This window comes from Diorhabda carinulata, chromosome 8, assembly GCF_026250575.1.
Source record: "Diorhabda carinulata isolate Delta chromosome 8, icDioCari1.1, whole genome shotgun sequence".
Classification (NCBI taxonomy): domain Eukaryota; kingdom Metazoa; phylum Arthropoda; class Insecta; order Coleoptera; family Chrysomelidae; genus Diorhabda; species Diorhabda carinulata.
The window spans coordinates 2271865-2287755 of NC_079467.1; the positions used below are offsets into that span (position 1 = coordinate 2271865).

Below are 15891 nucleotides of genomic sequence, written 5' to 3' on the forward strand. Positions count from 1 at the left end.
TTTTTGGTGGTTTTCGTTCTGGTTTTTGTTTCTTATCACTGATGTCTGAATAACTTCATTGATGGTTGGAATACCAAGGTCTGTGTGTAATGTGTGGTTGCTTATAAATCATGGAGCATTGGCTATTATGCGATGTATTTTAGATTGAAAAGTTTGCAGTATCTTGGCGTTCGATGGTTTACTGCAACCCCATAGCTCTATGCTATATATCGATATTGGTTTTAGGATGATTTTGTACATAAGTATCTTATTTTCCATTGTTAACTGTGATCATCTGCCGATTAGCCACTTCATATTTTGATTTTTTAGCTTTCGTATGTGTTTCCTCCAAGTTAAATTTTGGTTCAAGTGTAGTCCAAGGAATTTGACTTCTGTTTTTACTGGACAGACACCTTGTTTTGTGGTGAACATGATTTGTGGGTGTTGACTTTCATTCTCCACTGATGTAACAGTTCTTGTAGAAGATTTAGGTGGTATTGTAGCTTTTCTAATGATCTTGTAGGGTCTGTATCTGAAGACATTATTGCAGTATCATCTGCGAAAGTAGCGATTTGATTATCGTCGGTAGATGGAATATCAGCAGTATACATAAGCTACAGATAAGGGCCAAGGACACTTCCTTAGGGAACACCTGATTTTATGGGTTGATAATTGGATAAGAAGGTTTGAACTTTGACTTGTATATATCTATTACTCAGATATGATGAGGTTATTTTTGTTTTATTTTGAACAGTAGTCCTTGTTGCCATACTTTGTCGAAAGCCTGTTGGATGTCTAAAAATGCTGAAGCACATGATTCCTTTTGTTATAGTGCTTGCTTGATATTGTTCACTAATCTATGACACTGTTGGATTGTCGAGAGTTTTTCTCTGAATCCAAAATGATCTGTTAGAAACAGTTCTTCTTTAGGTATAATTTCGATAATTCTATTCTCTTCTGTGTATTCCTAACTTTTGAATTCATATCTTTTACAAAAAATATCCATTGTTGACAAACTTTCCATTATTCAATTTCTTTCAGAATTACTCGCTTTTTAATCATTTTGAATAATTATTTAGCACTTTTCCTACTTCTTATTGATGATACTCGAATTAGAAAATTCAATATCTAGTAGAATATTTGAATAAATTTATTAAAAGATTCGATATATAAAAAGGGTGCCAATTATCTAAGTATCCTTCATTCAATCGATGCATTTACATCCTTTATAGTCACATGGGATTATAATTTCCACGGAGAATGTATGAAAATTATGCTTTATTTCCAATCAATACATTTTCAAGTAATTAAATGTACGTTATGTTTTAAATGAGATTTGTTCGAAAATATCAACTAAATATAAATTACATCTTGAGTAAACCTGTTAGAAATTAAAGAAGCTATATAATCAAGGATGACTTAATTTACGTATTGAGGTGCTTTTTAAAATCAACCCCTGGGTTCAAAGCGAATATAAGAAGGGTAAAAGCGAAAATATTTAACATGGTAGAGCTTCGGTCAATCCATTAACCCCCTAATACGTGCGAGTAACTAGGTCAACCTGTCTTTAAACAAATAATAAATACCGTAAAAGACAAAGTGCTTTCAGGAATGCACAATTTTTCGTATCTAGGACGTTCTTTGTTAGAATCGTGTCGCTGTTATAGCTACTTTTGTAGAAAAGTTCATTTTATAGTCTAAAAAGTTCCTGAAAAATATGAACTTGAAATACAGAGTTGTAGTCGCAGAAACTTCCAATTATGAACACACTTTGTTCAAATACAAGTTTATAGAAGTAGGTAATGACAACCAATTAAAAATCATAACAGAGCAAAACGTGGAGTTCCGGTTCGATAGAGTACAAGAGTTTGAACACCTGGGAGTGAATTAAAGGATTTCACAAGAAATTGGCAAGAAACAATGAAACAATCGTCAATAAAACTTTCTTGGTTGAGGCATATAGTCAGAATGGAAGTAAACAGATGGTTGAATAGAGCCTTAACAAAGAGCTCTGGTCTGATAAAGTACAAGAGTTTGAATACCTGGGAATGAATTAAAGGATTCCACAAGAAATTGGCAATAGAAAATAGAACAGCTGAAGCTCTAGGAAACCTGTTAAGGTCCAAAGATATTTCAAGGGAGCGAAGCTAATAATTCACAAGACAGTTATACAACCTACGGTGTTATATGGTAGTAAATGCTGGGTCATAAATAAGAAAGAGGAAAACAGGCTAAGATACGAGTGGAACAAGATAAATGTAGAGAATAAAAGATTATATGGTCAGGCAGAAATCGTCAATAAAACTGTGTTGGTTGAGGCATATAGTCAGAATGGAAGTAAACAGATGGTTGAATAGAGCCTTAACAAAGAGCTCTGGTCTGATAGAGTACAAGAGTTTGAATACCTGGGAATGAATTAAAGGATTCCACAAAAAATTGGCAATAGAAAATAGAACAGCTGAAGCTCTAGGAAACCTGTTAAGGTCCAAAGATATTTCAAGGGAGCGAAGCTAATAATTCACAAGACAGTTATACAACCTACGGTGTTATATGGTAGTAAATGCTGGGTCATAAATAAGAAAGAGGAAAACAGGCTAAGATACGAGTGGAACAAGATAAATGTAGAGAATAAAAGATTATATGGTCAGGCAGAAATCGTCAATAAAACTGTGTTGGTTGAGGCATATAGTCAGAATGGAAGTAAACAGATGGTTGAATAGAGCCTTAACAAAGAGCTCTGGTCTGATAAAGTACAAGAGTTTGAATATCTGGAAATGAATTAAAGGATTCCACAAAACAAAACAGAACAAAATGAGTTGGAGAAAAAAGTACAGAGCCTTCAAGCCATATGCCTATAAGACATGCTGCGCTGTTTTATATATATAGTAAGTCGGTGAACACAAAATATATAATTATAATTAATTATAAAGAAGTATAGTAGATCCATTCCATTAAGTTACGCGTCGTCCGTAAATAGTCCATTAACCAAAAGATTTTTTGAACGAATCGACGTAAGTACTCCCTTGTATGAATTCAATTAGAGGACGCTTGAATTCGTTCTGGGAAAAAGTGATTGTCGGATTAGGAATATGAAGTTCGCAGGGGTTTGTTATATTTGCAAAGGTCCGTCATTTCATGGAAATGTACGAGATTTTTCTTTTTCAAAATTTGTAAAATGCTCATATAATACGAGGACGGTTTGATAGAAAAGTGACTTTTCTCCGCCATTGGTCTGTTGTCATCTATCATAATTGACGCAAAACTGACAAATATGATACGAGGGTGGTTGTATTGTCAGCAGGAAAGTGTTTTGGGACAACGAAGTTGAATTAATTGGGTTGGAAAACAATGGAAAACCCTCCGTATAGTTATATTTCCGATTTATTTGGTCCATTTGGTGGATTGCGATTCGAAAGCAACGCGTGGATAGAATCCTTCATGTGCGAATGGTTGCGTGACAAGCCGAGAGATTTACACGAAAAAGATATTCGAAAGCTTCCGGGCAAACGTGTGTAGAGTATCTAGTAAAATTGTAAAAAATATCAGCTCTGTAACTTAATAATAAAATTTTTTATAACAAAATTTCGGATTATGTTTGAAGTACCCTCGTAATTTGAATACTCGTTTGAATGAACTGTTTTCGTTGTTCGATAAACGTGGAGAAAAAAGAATTTCGAAAGGATTTGAAAATTGATATCTGCTTTTAAAATTTGTTTTATGAATACTATATTCCAAAAAGATTAATAAAATCAATGCCCTTGTACTGAATAAAAGTATACCAGAATGAAGTAAATATCTCAAATCAGCAGCTATGTAATATTTCGTATGAAATGCCTGCAAGGTGAGTGTCGCAATTGGTTGATACTGATCAAAAACTCGCTTGCCTTGGAAATCGAAATATTTAGGTATCATCAAACGTAATATAAATTGGTTTTTTGTTAAGGAAATTTGTGTATTCTATTATACTTCAAAAATACATACGATACATCTATCTATTCGTTCATTCAGCCAAACTGCGTTATATAATTCATTGTCTCATCCGCCATATTCTCCTGATCTGACTCCTGTTCAAAAATTGCTTGGTGGATAGCGTTTTCTGATAGAACCATCCTCGTATATTATGGCATCACTTGCAAACGCACCCCCATGAATACTAGGCAATTTATTTTTAATTTTGTTATTTTTGAATGTGATCTTTTTGGCCATTCGGAGCTCCCTGAGAACTTCTATGTCTGATTCCTATACCAATAAAAAAACGATGAGATAAGATGAAAGATCGGAAATAGTTTATACATCAGCGACTTCGGAGCTTATTGCTTGGTACTTGGTACAAAGAGGCACAGAAATCTATCTCGCGCTTAGTTGACGACTTCCAGTTACCTTTTGCTTCATATTGTACCAATAATACGGATTCGCTTTTAAGGTAATTGATTGCCGAAGATCTACAAACTCAGAAGATAGAAAACGTTCGTTCTGTCATCTTAATGCCAAAAAAATCAAAATCTTACACTAACACTGTATATACACAAAGTTTTTACACACCCCATAATCCATTCATACACTTTAACAAATTTCTCTTTCATATTGTCAAGCAAAAGGTCGAAACGTTGTCTTACATACTAAAAAAAATGGCGTTTGTTATTTGTTTATATTACTCGAGAGCATGTTATGTTGTGTAGGTGAGTGCGACAAGTTAAAACTTGCAAATACCGGCTAATTTGTTGATTTGTTCATTATTATCCAACTATGAATTATTTTTTCGGTGTTTATAATTGTAGTTTAGTCCCAGTTAGTCTTGTGAAACCCAAGAAAGCACAAGATTTATAATTTGTAAACTTTAAAATGGGGCTAAACCAAAAAACCATCGGAAACGTATTATATCGATCAGTAAACGTAATCGACGACTGATCTGTGACACTTCTACAGTGAAAAGAAAATTTCGAGATGGTAATGAAGAAACCTCTTTTAAAACGTCAAAATATAATCAAAAGGCTGCGATTGGCTGAAGAACATAAAAATTGGACGCACGAAGAGAGGGAAAAAATTTTATGGAGTGATGAGTCAAAGTTTGAGGTTTTTGGATCTAAGAGAAGATTGTTTGTGCGCAGATCAAAAGAAGAACGCGTGAGTAATCCAATCTGTAAAACATGGCGGAAGTTTGGTCATGATTTGGAAATGTTTTAGAAGAAAGGCGACTGGAGATCTGGTTAGAATTGAAGATAAACCTGGCCAGTGCCTGATCGGTAGAAAATTTATCTTCCAGCATCATAACGATTCCAAGCATTATTCGAAGATGTACGAAGATTATTTGAAAGAATGTACTGGAAGTGATAACTTGGTTTTTTATCCCCGAAATTCCGTTTCCGTTTAGTATTTCCAGTATTTAGCAATAAGTTCATATTAATACTGCGAAATAAAAATTTCCTGGAACTATTTTAATACCATGGGAATAATTTCATAGAGGAACGAAACTGTCGAGAACAAGTATACGATAAATTTGTAGAGGTAGAGTATCCGAGTTAGTAATTACAAGTATAAATACTTTAATGTGTTGAATGAATCACTGATAAAGTTTAAATGTGTATTAGTGTATTCAGTGGGGTAAATAAAGTAGGTTAAGATTGAACTTGCGGCAACAATAATGGAATTGCCATATTTCAAACAGTCTATTCACGTCGTCGTAATGTTTATATTCGACTGCATAGTACATTTTCATTACATTAAAATCTAATTGTTACGAGCAGCAATAGCGTATATAGTCTTATTAAAAATAGATATTGAAGGCAACCATCATTTAAATGGGAGTTTAGATATTTATAAACAGGTTACGACATAAACAAACAATACTTTTCAAGTTTATTCTCTATGAATCTTTACTAAATCATAGGATAACTCAAATTTAAAAAAATATGTTTTTTATTCGTGATTATGAAGTTGGAATATTTTTGAACGATTTTTTTAATACTTATTTTATTAAATAAGTAATCAGTGGATAAAATATTATCTCATATCATGTAAATAAGTGCCGAGTTCACTTACTAATGAAGCTCGTTTCAATTATTAATTAAAAATGCTGCCAGAATTCAGATTACTAAGTAAAAATATCTCGTTTAATGGACTAACAGTGATTCCACCTTCGTACTTTTTTATCATCGTTTCTGATATCGATGTCGATCTATTTAATGTCTTGATTCAAACGATCTCTATATTCCTTCCTAACTTCGACTAGATCAATAATTTTATATTCAAACTACAATAAAATTTACGATTCAATCGTGAATAAAGTAGATACTTATCATTGGTTTGTATAAGATATTAATGGGAAACGTAAAATCTATTTTGAAAATTTTATCCTACGTTATTTTGTAAGTTATCTAACCTTAATCTGATGAAGCATATTGAACAGTGAGCTACGGATGCGAAACGAGGTTTCTTAACAAAGAAATTAGATATATGGGAAAGTAAAATACTCATGAGGTTACTAGGGGGCAAAAAATGGAATCTAGGTGAAGGAGCGGAACTAAGCAAAACCATAAGATCCAAATGAATAAAGTGGTTGGGTCTCATACATAAAAATAATGGACATAGGACAAGGATTAACAAGACAAAAATGGAAGACCAAGGAGACGATAGTACGCAGAGCAAAACCTAAAAGAGAGAGGAATTCAGGATTGGAAAACGAAAGCAAGAAATAGGAAAGAGTGTAAGGGAATCACTTCCATGCTATGGGCCTAAAATGCCTGCGTGAAGCACCTATGTATAATTTCTTTATGCATTAATATAATTTATTTATTTTCTTGGATTTAGACGAATTTTCACAACGACATTGTGACACAAACTGTGGATTAATTCCTCAACCAATATTTTGATAGTCTAAAATTAAATATTAAGGTCGAATGATGGAGAAAAAAGCACTTATATACATTTAGTTAGACTCTTTAGCAACTAAATGAACTTGAGCAGGATCATTTATTATACTCGCAGACTCTGAAGCTGCTACTCTCTGTTCTAATTATTTCTATTTTTTTGAAAAGAGCCAAATTCAATGGATGTTATCAATTATTCACATCACAGTTCCAGTAGAAATGGAAAGAGTTTTCTACAAAACTTATAATTCATATTGAAGTTCAAGTCGAGATGAAAAGAAATTTTAGCTACGATTTCTTTTGTAGGAAATATCAGTTTGATAAATGATAATCTGAACGAAAATTTTATTTATCTTGTCCACTACGGATAAACCAACAAAGTTTTATGATTCGTGGTGAGTTTTTTCGTTTTTGAAATCCCTCAGAAAAAATTAAATAAAATAATAGGCAAGTTATGGAGAAAGCAATATATGGTTGCTGAGTAATTAGGGAAGTTATGAGGGTTGATAGTTTAAATTTCCTCCAATTTCTATATTTAATTTATAAATACATAAAGTAACTTTCCTGGTCAAAATTTTGTGAGATTTTTTGGGGCAATTGTATTGACGAAGTTTTTTTTTAGAAAATTCTTTCAGTTTTCTGAGAAAATCTCATCGTTTTTTATATTTATTTTACTTCTTTCGCAATTTTTTTATGTTTCACGAGAGTATAGTTTTTTTAATGTAGATCTATCTATTCACACATACAGACACACACACACACCTGTCTTCACTGTAAGCTAGTCGGAGCCCAAGGTTACCACCAGACAGTCGAAAATTAATTATAACAACATATCAACTGTTGATGAATAAGTTACTATTGAACTGGTATGCAAAAAGAAATTTTAATGAAGTTCCAGCCTTATTATTGGTGATTCTTATGTAAAATGACATCCTGGATCCAAAACCGTTTTTTTCCATCACCTACCATTTTCGAAGGAGCTCCGAACTATTTTAGCTGGAAACATTTATAGAGACAGCTGTCTCGTCTCAAAAACCAGCAGTACTTTGCCAAAATGCTTGCACTCAACTTCATGTAACGGTTCCCCGTCTTCATCAAAGACTGCTTCTAAATTTTCAGGAAAGAAGTCCAGGTGCGAGTGACCTTGTACGCTAACAGCAACATAATCATCACTTTTGTGGCTACCCAAAAAGTTTTGGAATGCAAGGCAAGCACGTTTTTTTTTATTTAGGTGTTCAATAAACGTCGAATCTCAAATTGTACGCTTACTTTCACTCAAAAACCCAACGGTGAGAGTTACAGTCTGTAAGATGACAGCGAGGTTCACGCCAAACCATAGACACAGCAAATTGTATTGATTTTCAGGCACCTTTGACTCATTTGGAGAAACTGCTGTAACAAGTCGTACAGCAAACTGATAGAAACCAAGTCTTGTTTTGGTTGCCAGCTTGGTAAATTTATAAGGTGTTTCAAGAAACGTAGAAAGGGATTTTCGTTGCTGCTTCACAGTAAATTTCCCGCAGATATAGCAAAAGTTATCGAGATGATTTTCACATTCGCGCTTAGAACGTCGGCAAGTTAACTCTACAACGATTATAGATGTACTGATCGAAACTACGTAGTACTAATAACGAGAAGAGCAATGCAAGTTTTAGCTCGTCGTAATTTCTTCCACGAAACTGTGCGCGTGTGGTATTGAGAGCCACAGCGTCGTGCAATTAATAATCCTAATCGTTCCTTCATATATTTGTATTTTATTGTAGTTTTTATATACTTTTACATAGAAACAATGTTGCCATATACTTTGCTTCATATTTTATTACCTGCTTTCGGGTGTTTAACGAAGTTTAAATATGTAAAAAAACGAGTAGAAAATGTCCCCTCCAAACGTAGGGTCATATTTGGATTTAAGAGGTAATTTTACATAAGAATCGTCAAGAATTCATTTCATTTCAGTACAACTCTAACAACGATTACATAGATGATATTGAAACTGTACTCCTGAAAACAGAACAGAAAATAATCCGAGGTGGTTAAATCTGGCGAATAGGGTTCATGAGATAGCAATTCAAACTTCAAGTCATTAATTCTGGCCATTGGAAAAACAGATGTGTGAACTGGTGCATTGTCTTGATGAAATAACACTTTCTTCTTAGTCAAATGCGGCTGTTTTTGCTTGATTTCCAAAAAAAAACGACGAAGTGACCTTGCCTGCAGATGGAACGGTCTTAACCTCCTTTGGACCCGGTTCTCTCTTTTCAGTCCATTCTTTTGATTGTTTTTTTGAAACATTGCCATTGCCAACATTTCTGTTCCATTGTGAGCACACGTGCCACCCATCTTGGGCACTGCATTTTTTGAAATGCCTTTTATGTCAACTAACTCGCACACTTTCAGTCGACGATCATCCAGTACCGCTTTGTGGATTTTCTTCAACATTTCTGGAGCAATTTCCGCCATCTCTAGGTCATGCCAGGTACTTCTGGGATCATTCTCGTATACTTATTATTCTTATGTGAAATTTAGATGCTGGTGGATTTTCTAGCTCCTGAAATTTGTTTTTCCAAAGTTTAGTACAGAATTTTCTGAATGCAGACTTCCTCACTTTCTATTTTCTCCAATAGGATCTGCTAACATATGAAGTATTGAATTAATTACAAAAAAATTACTTGATTTGGATCATTAATTTACTTATTCGAAGCTGTGCTTAATTTTTTGATACGGTGAAAGTGAATTTATCTTAATATAATCAACTTGTAAATCTAACCCTATCGATTTTGCTTAATTAAACGAAATTAAAACGTAAATCGAGATTTTTCTTGCGTGAAACATTTTATCGCATTCCATATATTCCGTATATTTTATCTAAAAAGTTATCTGGTAAAAATGTAAGTTTTTTAACGTTCTATTTGAACTTAGATGAAAAATTTGAATCATTTCGCAAAAGTCTTGACTTTTTTCAAAAAATCCGCTCAGAAAATCTATCTCTTGTTTCCGATTCTTTAGAAATTTCAAATGTGAAATTTACTTTTCTTACTTGTCTTACTTTCGCGTTTATAAATCGCTCGTGGACAATTGAGGATATTAAATACAAAACTTTTTGGTGATTCCAAGGAATTACTTCAATTATTGATGATTCTTTATTGTTATTGAAGATTGGTTGAAGTATACAAAGTATGCTTCATAAGTTGACATTCATACTTGTCTCCCTTTTATCTATATACTTTTAGTCTCTGTGCCCCTTTTTCAATGCACAATATTTTCTACTCAACCAATCGTACTGAAACTTATTTCTACTTCTACAGTCTCTAGATTATCTATATTAGAGGTGTCAACCTCAATTTTGCCGAGGGCCTATTATTATTATTATTATTATTATTATTATTATTATTATTATTATTATTATCATGAAAAAATATGCAATTTCTCATTTAGACTGAAAAACTCTGCACTCACTATCAACTTCACGTTTTTGTGACATTACGCCAAAATCGTAACAATTATGGAACTGGACAAAACAATTATGGATATCGTACGCGCACTACTCAAACAAATGCACAATACATTCACAATCACTATGTCGCAGTACAATAAAAACCGTATCGCTTCGATTACTCGACTCATCTGACTCACGTCGCGCCGACGTACTCTTTTTATATCGTTAAGGAAGGTTCTAGTCCAGACTTGAAGCGCGTGGAAGATTCTATCGTTCTCGAAAAAAAAAAAAAAATAATAGGATATTTCCGATTGTTGCTAAGTGATGGCGATACTGTCTTTCTCTCTATCTGCTTGTCTAGGCACGCGCTGACCTTGAAATTACTTATAAAAATCCGTAGACTTGAGAGTACGAGTATTTAAACCATCCGTAGAGGAATCGAAGTTTAAAAGATCTAAAAAACATGATTCTTCTTTCTGCTGAGGGGTCGGAAGGGGCCCGCGGGTCGTTTCTTTGACATGACTGATCTATATTAATATCTACTTTCCCAACCACGATGGTCTCGGATAATGCGTCAAACTTTATGAGTGAAGAATTTAAGTGATTTTGTTTCTAGAGTGGGATTTTTTAAACTCATTGCGCCGGGTCATCCAGAACGTTCTGGCTGAACGTAATGTTCAGACCCTAAAAAATAATGGCTGACGATCCAGATCCCACGTATGCAAAAGTCCTTTCAGATACAGGTCCACTCCACTGGCTTGTGGAAAATCTCCAGCAGAGCTTGACCTTGGAAGAAACATTAGATGACAACTGGATGTACTTCGTTCAATCAGTCACAAATCAAACGTCGATCATAGTCTCCAGAGCCGCTAATCAAGCGTGGAAGATAACGTGTTGTCGAGGTACTATGAATCAGTGGAAACTTGGCACCATTCTCAAGAAGCTTGGAAGACTTCACTACATCGTTCATCTCAACGATCAACAAGTGGAGATAAAGCGCCATATTGATCAGCTTCGCCGTTCAGAAATTCCAAAGAAAAAGGTTCACTTTGCCCCTGAACCAGAGGGAGATGATTTGCAACCTACCTCGACTGCTCATTCTTCTCCAAACCTATATGACTTTCAGCCTATTCATGATCCAGATTCTTACCGTACTCAACGGCTGAGACCTTCAAGTTCCCAGACTCCAACACCAGAGGTTGCAGGGGCTGCTCCAGAGCCTCCCACTATTAATGTCAGGGGCTCCAACCGTCCTCGCAAAGCGCCCTCTTACACGAAAGACTATATAACATCTTAATAACCGTGGGAGACTGTTGTGACTGTCATGATGAAAGCAGTGAAATTAGAAACAATAATAAGATGATACCGCGTCTGTGTAGGTTGCAGTAATTCTTTTAGTACTTCACTTTTTTTCAAGTTATTTAACCTTGTGTCAGAAATAAAAAACTACTATCAATAAAATCAGTGCTTATACAATTTCACTGTTGTTTAATCTGAAATACAGATGGATCGCTATAGTACAAATGTGATTGCGTAGACAATGTAAAATGCTTTGAAAATTAGATTAGAAGCAATCTCTGGAGAATTCAAAATACGTCATTTGAAAGGGGTTCAGCGTAGGATAATTACCAACAAAGTCGAAACTGTTTAGATTAATTTGAAGATGACGAGGGTAATTTTCGATTGTGGAATCAAGTTAGAGATATAACGAGCTCTTTTCGTGTTGGCAGCAACATCAAGTGTCAAATTTGTCGCTTGAAGTATCAACAAAAAATTTGTAAAGTATAAAGTGCGTTCGAAATAACATGGATCTAGAATATAATTTCAAATATTTCGATTTCAGGCAGACGAATATAGCGTTCCTTAAAATAAAATTACATTGGAAATAAAAGTTGATTTTCTTGTAACATCATAACAGTTTACTAGATCACTATCGGATCCATATACTCATTTATGCTTGGTTTTACCTGGCGCACTATGAACCGAATCTGTCACGTGAGAAAATCGATCACGGGCAACTTAACGATACCAAGCATCGTGTCTCCTTGTATTTATTTGCATTTATGTGCGAAGTTTACAAGGAAAACTTAGTTTCTTTCATAAAAATCTAAATTGTCATGAAACCCAATTTTAGTTATGAAATAAACTGGATTTTATAGAAAAGTTAATATTATATTTACGGTAAAATAGGCAAACATTGATTTTATTTTTATTTAACTGTATATTATTGACTGAAAAATTATTATACATGCATTTTTTATGATGTAATGTAATTTTTATATAATGCGAAACAGAAACATTCAGATACAACCTAATAAAAAAATATATAACTCTGTTTAAAAATATTGCAGGTGTCAATATTACTCCTAGATATTGACATTCCTAGTAAAGTATGTTTTCATATGAATACAAACTTGGCTATATGAAAAACTAAGTCTTGATTCTTGAATATTAATTAAACTTTATTGTTAGAAAATAAACATAACTAATGTTTATTAACACTTAAATTCCTAACTATGAAATGAATACTTAAGAAAAATCAGATCACAATCAATTAAGATCAATTGAGGCTCACGTAATTTTGGTTTATAGTGATATCTACTTCTTTGAATATGTGGTTGCTTTAGAACGATATCAATTAAAAAAATCTGCGCCTGATCTGATACATCAAGTTGAATGAAATAAAGGTTGCGTTGCCGAAGAAATTTCACATCAACTTTTACGTTCAAAATGCTTCAAAATTAACATTGACAAGCAATGTTTACCGAGAACTAGCATTGACATTGTCAAAGTTAATCCAAAAAACAATTTGTTGAAACCAATCTCATGTTATATGAATGTATGATGACTTATAGCAACATAAGGTCTAAACTTACCGTTTTATGCTGAGGGAATCACAAAAAAACAAGTATTATAGAAGTTTATTTTGCACATACATATCAGCTGATACGAATCGCCTAAAGGCTCCAATCATAATATGATTTTAGATTATGTCAATCGGTAGCGCTGTATATGGAGTTGTAGAAAATGGTAAATGTACTTTCAGTTTCAAACCAACTTCTCACATTTTGTTATTAACGTTGTGTCAATATTATCCACATTCCAATGTTGTTCTGTGTTACCTTAACAGAGTTTTCTATCATCTGTTAAGTCATTTCAAGTATAATTCGTTTTATCTTATATATTAAAAAAATTGATGATTTCCATTCTGAGTCCGTTCAGACGTTCTACCCAACCGATTTGCTTAATTTTTTTTTTCAATGAAAGGTATTGATGCACAGATCAGCCATCAACCATCGGATTTCATCTAATTTTCACTATTCTCAAGTTATACTCAAATGCGATTTCCCCCTGTACATTACTTACGGGAGTTTTTCACATACACACGTTCTATCCTCAATGTCTCAGGTTCTATTCAAGAAAGAGACTTCGTTTTGGTTTAAGAACATTTGCTGAAACACTTTCTTTCTTTTGAGTTTTTGAACACTTAAATCGGTTTAGTTGGAGAGGAGCTAGGCACGGACATTCAATGTGGAGTTATGGATTTTTGTAGGTTTTTGTCAATATTTCTACATTCAAAGATCTATATCTCAGGTTCTAATATAGCTACAGAGTTCTTTTTAGTTTGAAAACACTCGCTGAAATACCATCTTTCTTTTGAGTTTTTAATCACTTAAATCGGTTGAGTTGGAGAGGAGCTAGGCGCGGACATTTAATGTGGAGTTATGGATTTTTGTAGGTTTTTGACAATTTTTCTACATTCAAAGATCTATATCTCAGGTTCTAATATAGCTACAGAGTTCGTTTTGGTTTGAAAACACTCGCTAAAATACCATCTTTCTTTTGAGTTTTTAATCACTTAAATCGGTTGAGTTGGAGAGGAGCTAGGCGGGGACATTTAATGTGGAGTTATGGATTTTTGTAGGTTTTTGTCAATTTTTCTACATTCAAAGATCTATATCTCAGGTTCTAATATAGCTACAGAGTTCGTTTTGGTTTAAAAACACTCGCTGAAACACCTACTTTCTTTTGAGTGTTTGAATACTCAAATCGGTTGAGTTGGAGAGGAGCTAGGCGCACATTCAATGTGGAGTTATGGATTTTTGTAGGTTTTTGTCAATTTTTCTACATTCAAAGATCTATATCTCAGGTTCTAATATAGCTACAGTGTTCGTTCTTTTCTATTATAATGATTTCTGATATTTATTTAATGGATTCGATATGAGCGAAGCCGCGGGTAAAAGCTAGTTACGTCTTAAATTCTCTGGTCGGTTAACGTAGACCCTACTTTATAAATGCCCCAACAGAAAAAATAATGAGGGTAGGACCAAGTGATCTAGGTGGCTCCACTGATTCACGTCTTCCAATCCACCTTCCTCCAAATCGGTTGTAAAGAAACCTTCGAAAGTTCATTTGGTGGTACATCTACTTGTTGGGACCAAGAAAAACCAGGAAAATTAATTTTTTGATGTCTCAATCCAGTAGGCTAAACTGTGCCTGGTCTAAAAATATTATACTATTAAGAAATTTGTACTTTCATCACAATGCCTCAAGAAGATTTAACAAAATTTCAAACGTCTGTTGGGATCACCTCCTGAGAGTTTATAAACAAGTTTTATGGATGTGGTTTTGAATGGCATTGTTAAATCACGTTCATAAAGGTTACGAGAAGGATTGGTGGGTTTATAGTAAATAAATTTGAAAAAATATCTTTTCAGTTCAGGTGTACCTTAATTATAGCAATTACATGATTTGTCAAAGATGTTGTTTCATTTATTGTTTATTAATTAGAGCGACTAGCAATCTTTGTGTGTGCTAGGTGACTGTTGTAATGTTACAGTAATAAAAAGGCAGATGAAATGGTCGAAAACGTGCATTGTCATTAATCTGGGGTTGTAAAATCAACATAAATGTGTATGAAGTACAACAGAAGGTGAAGGAATTCATTAGGCCAAAGACAAGCAACAATTTATATTACTGCAATCACCAGTTCATAACAGATACATAAAGACAGGAGAATGGTCAAAATTACTGTCTGTTAATGGGGCATTATAAGCTAATAGATATCTGAAACCAAGAACTGGAGGACTGGAATTTTACAATTTGCCAACAATAATTTTATTGCGCGGCATAATTTCTCTAAAAACTTACTACCACCGACTGATTATCATGTTATTCTAAGGCATTTTATGTTGTAAAGTCGTAAACTATCATCATTAGAATTTCCATTCTTTCTCTTTCGGTTAGAAGAGCCATCAACAAAAAGCACAAGAACGAATACAAGATCTTGAGGTGGTGTTCACCTTCACAAATATATTGGACGTGACATTGTATATTCTAGAAAGCTGAAAGGACAGTCGGGCTAGCGATGATTTTATCAAAAGTCTGATGAGCAAAAGAGCTGGAGTTAGGATCCTGAACAGGTTGTTGGAAACCACTAGCAGGCTCTATATCAAAACCCTCTTCATAGGGCCACCTAGGTTATCTGGAGACGATATCATACAGCTTGAAGAAATCCTGATCATTTTTTGATTAGTGGTATACAGCAAAACACTTCTAGATCAAGCAAGATCCCTAATGTTGAATATCCAAATGTAAAACAGCTCATTT

The 15891-nt window shown here is 33.9% G+C and overlaps 1 protein-coding gene across 1 annotated transcript in view; it reads left to right on the forward strand.

Annotated features, from left to right (window-relative positions):
• Positions 1-15891, forward strand: part of LOC130896999 (acetylcholine receptor subunit alpha-like) — a 177622-nt gene that overhangs the window by 1719 nt on the left and 160012 nt on the right. The gene's annotated exons all lie outside the window — the stretch shown is intronic.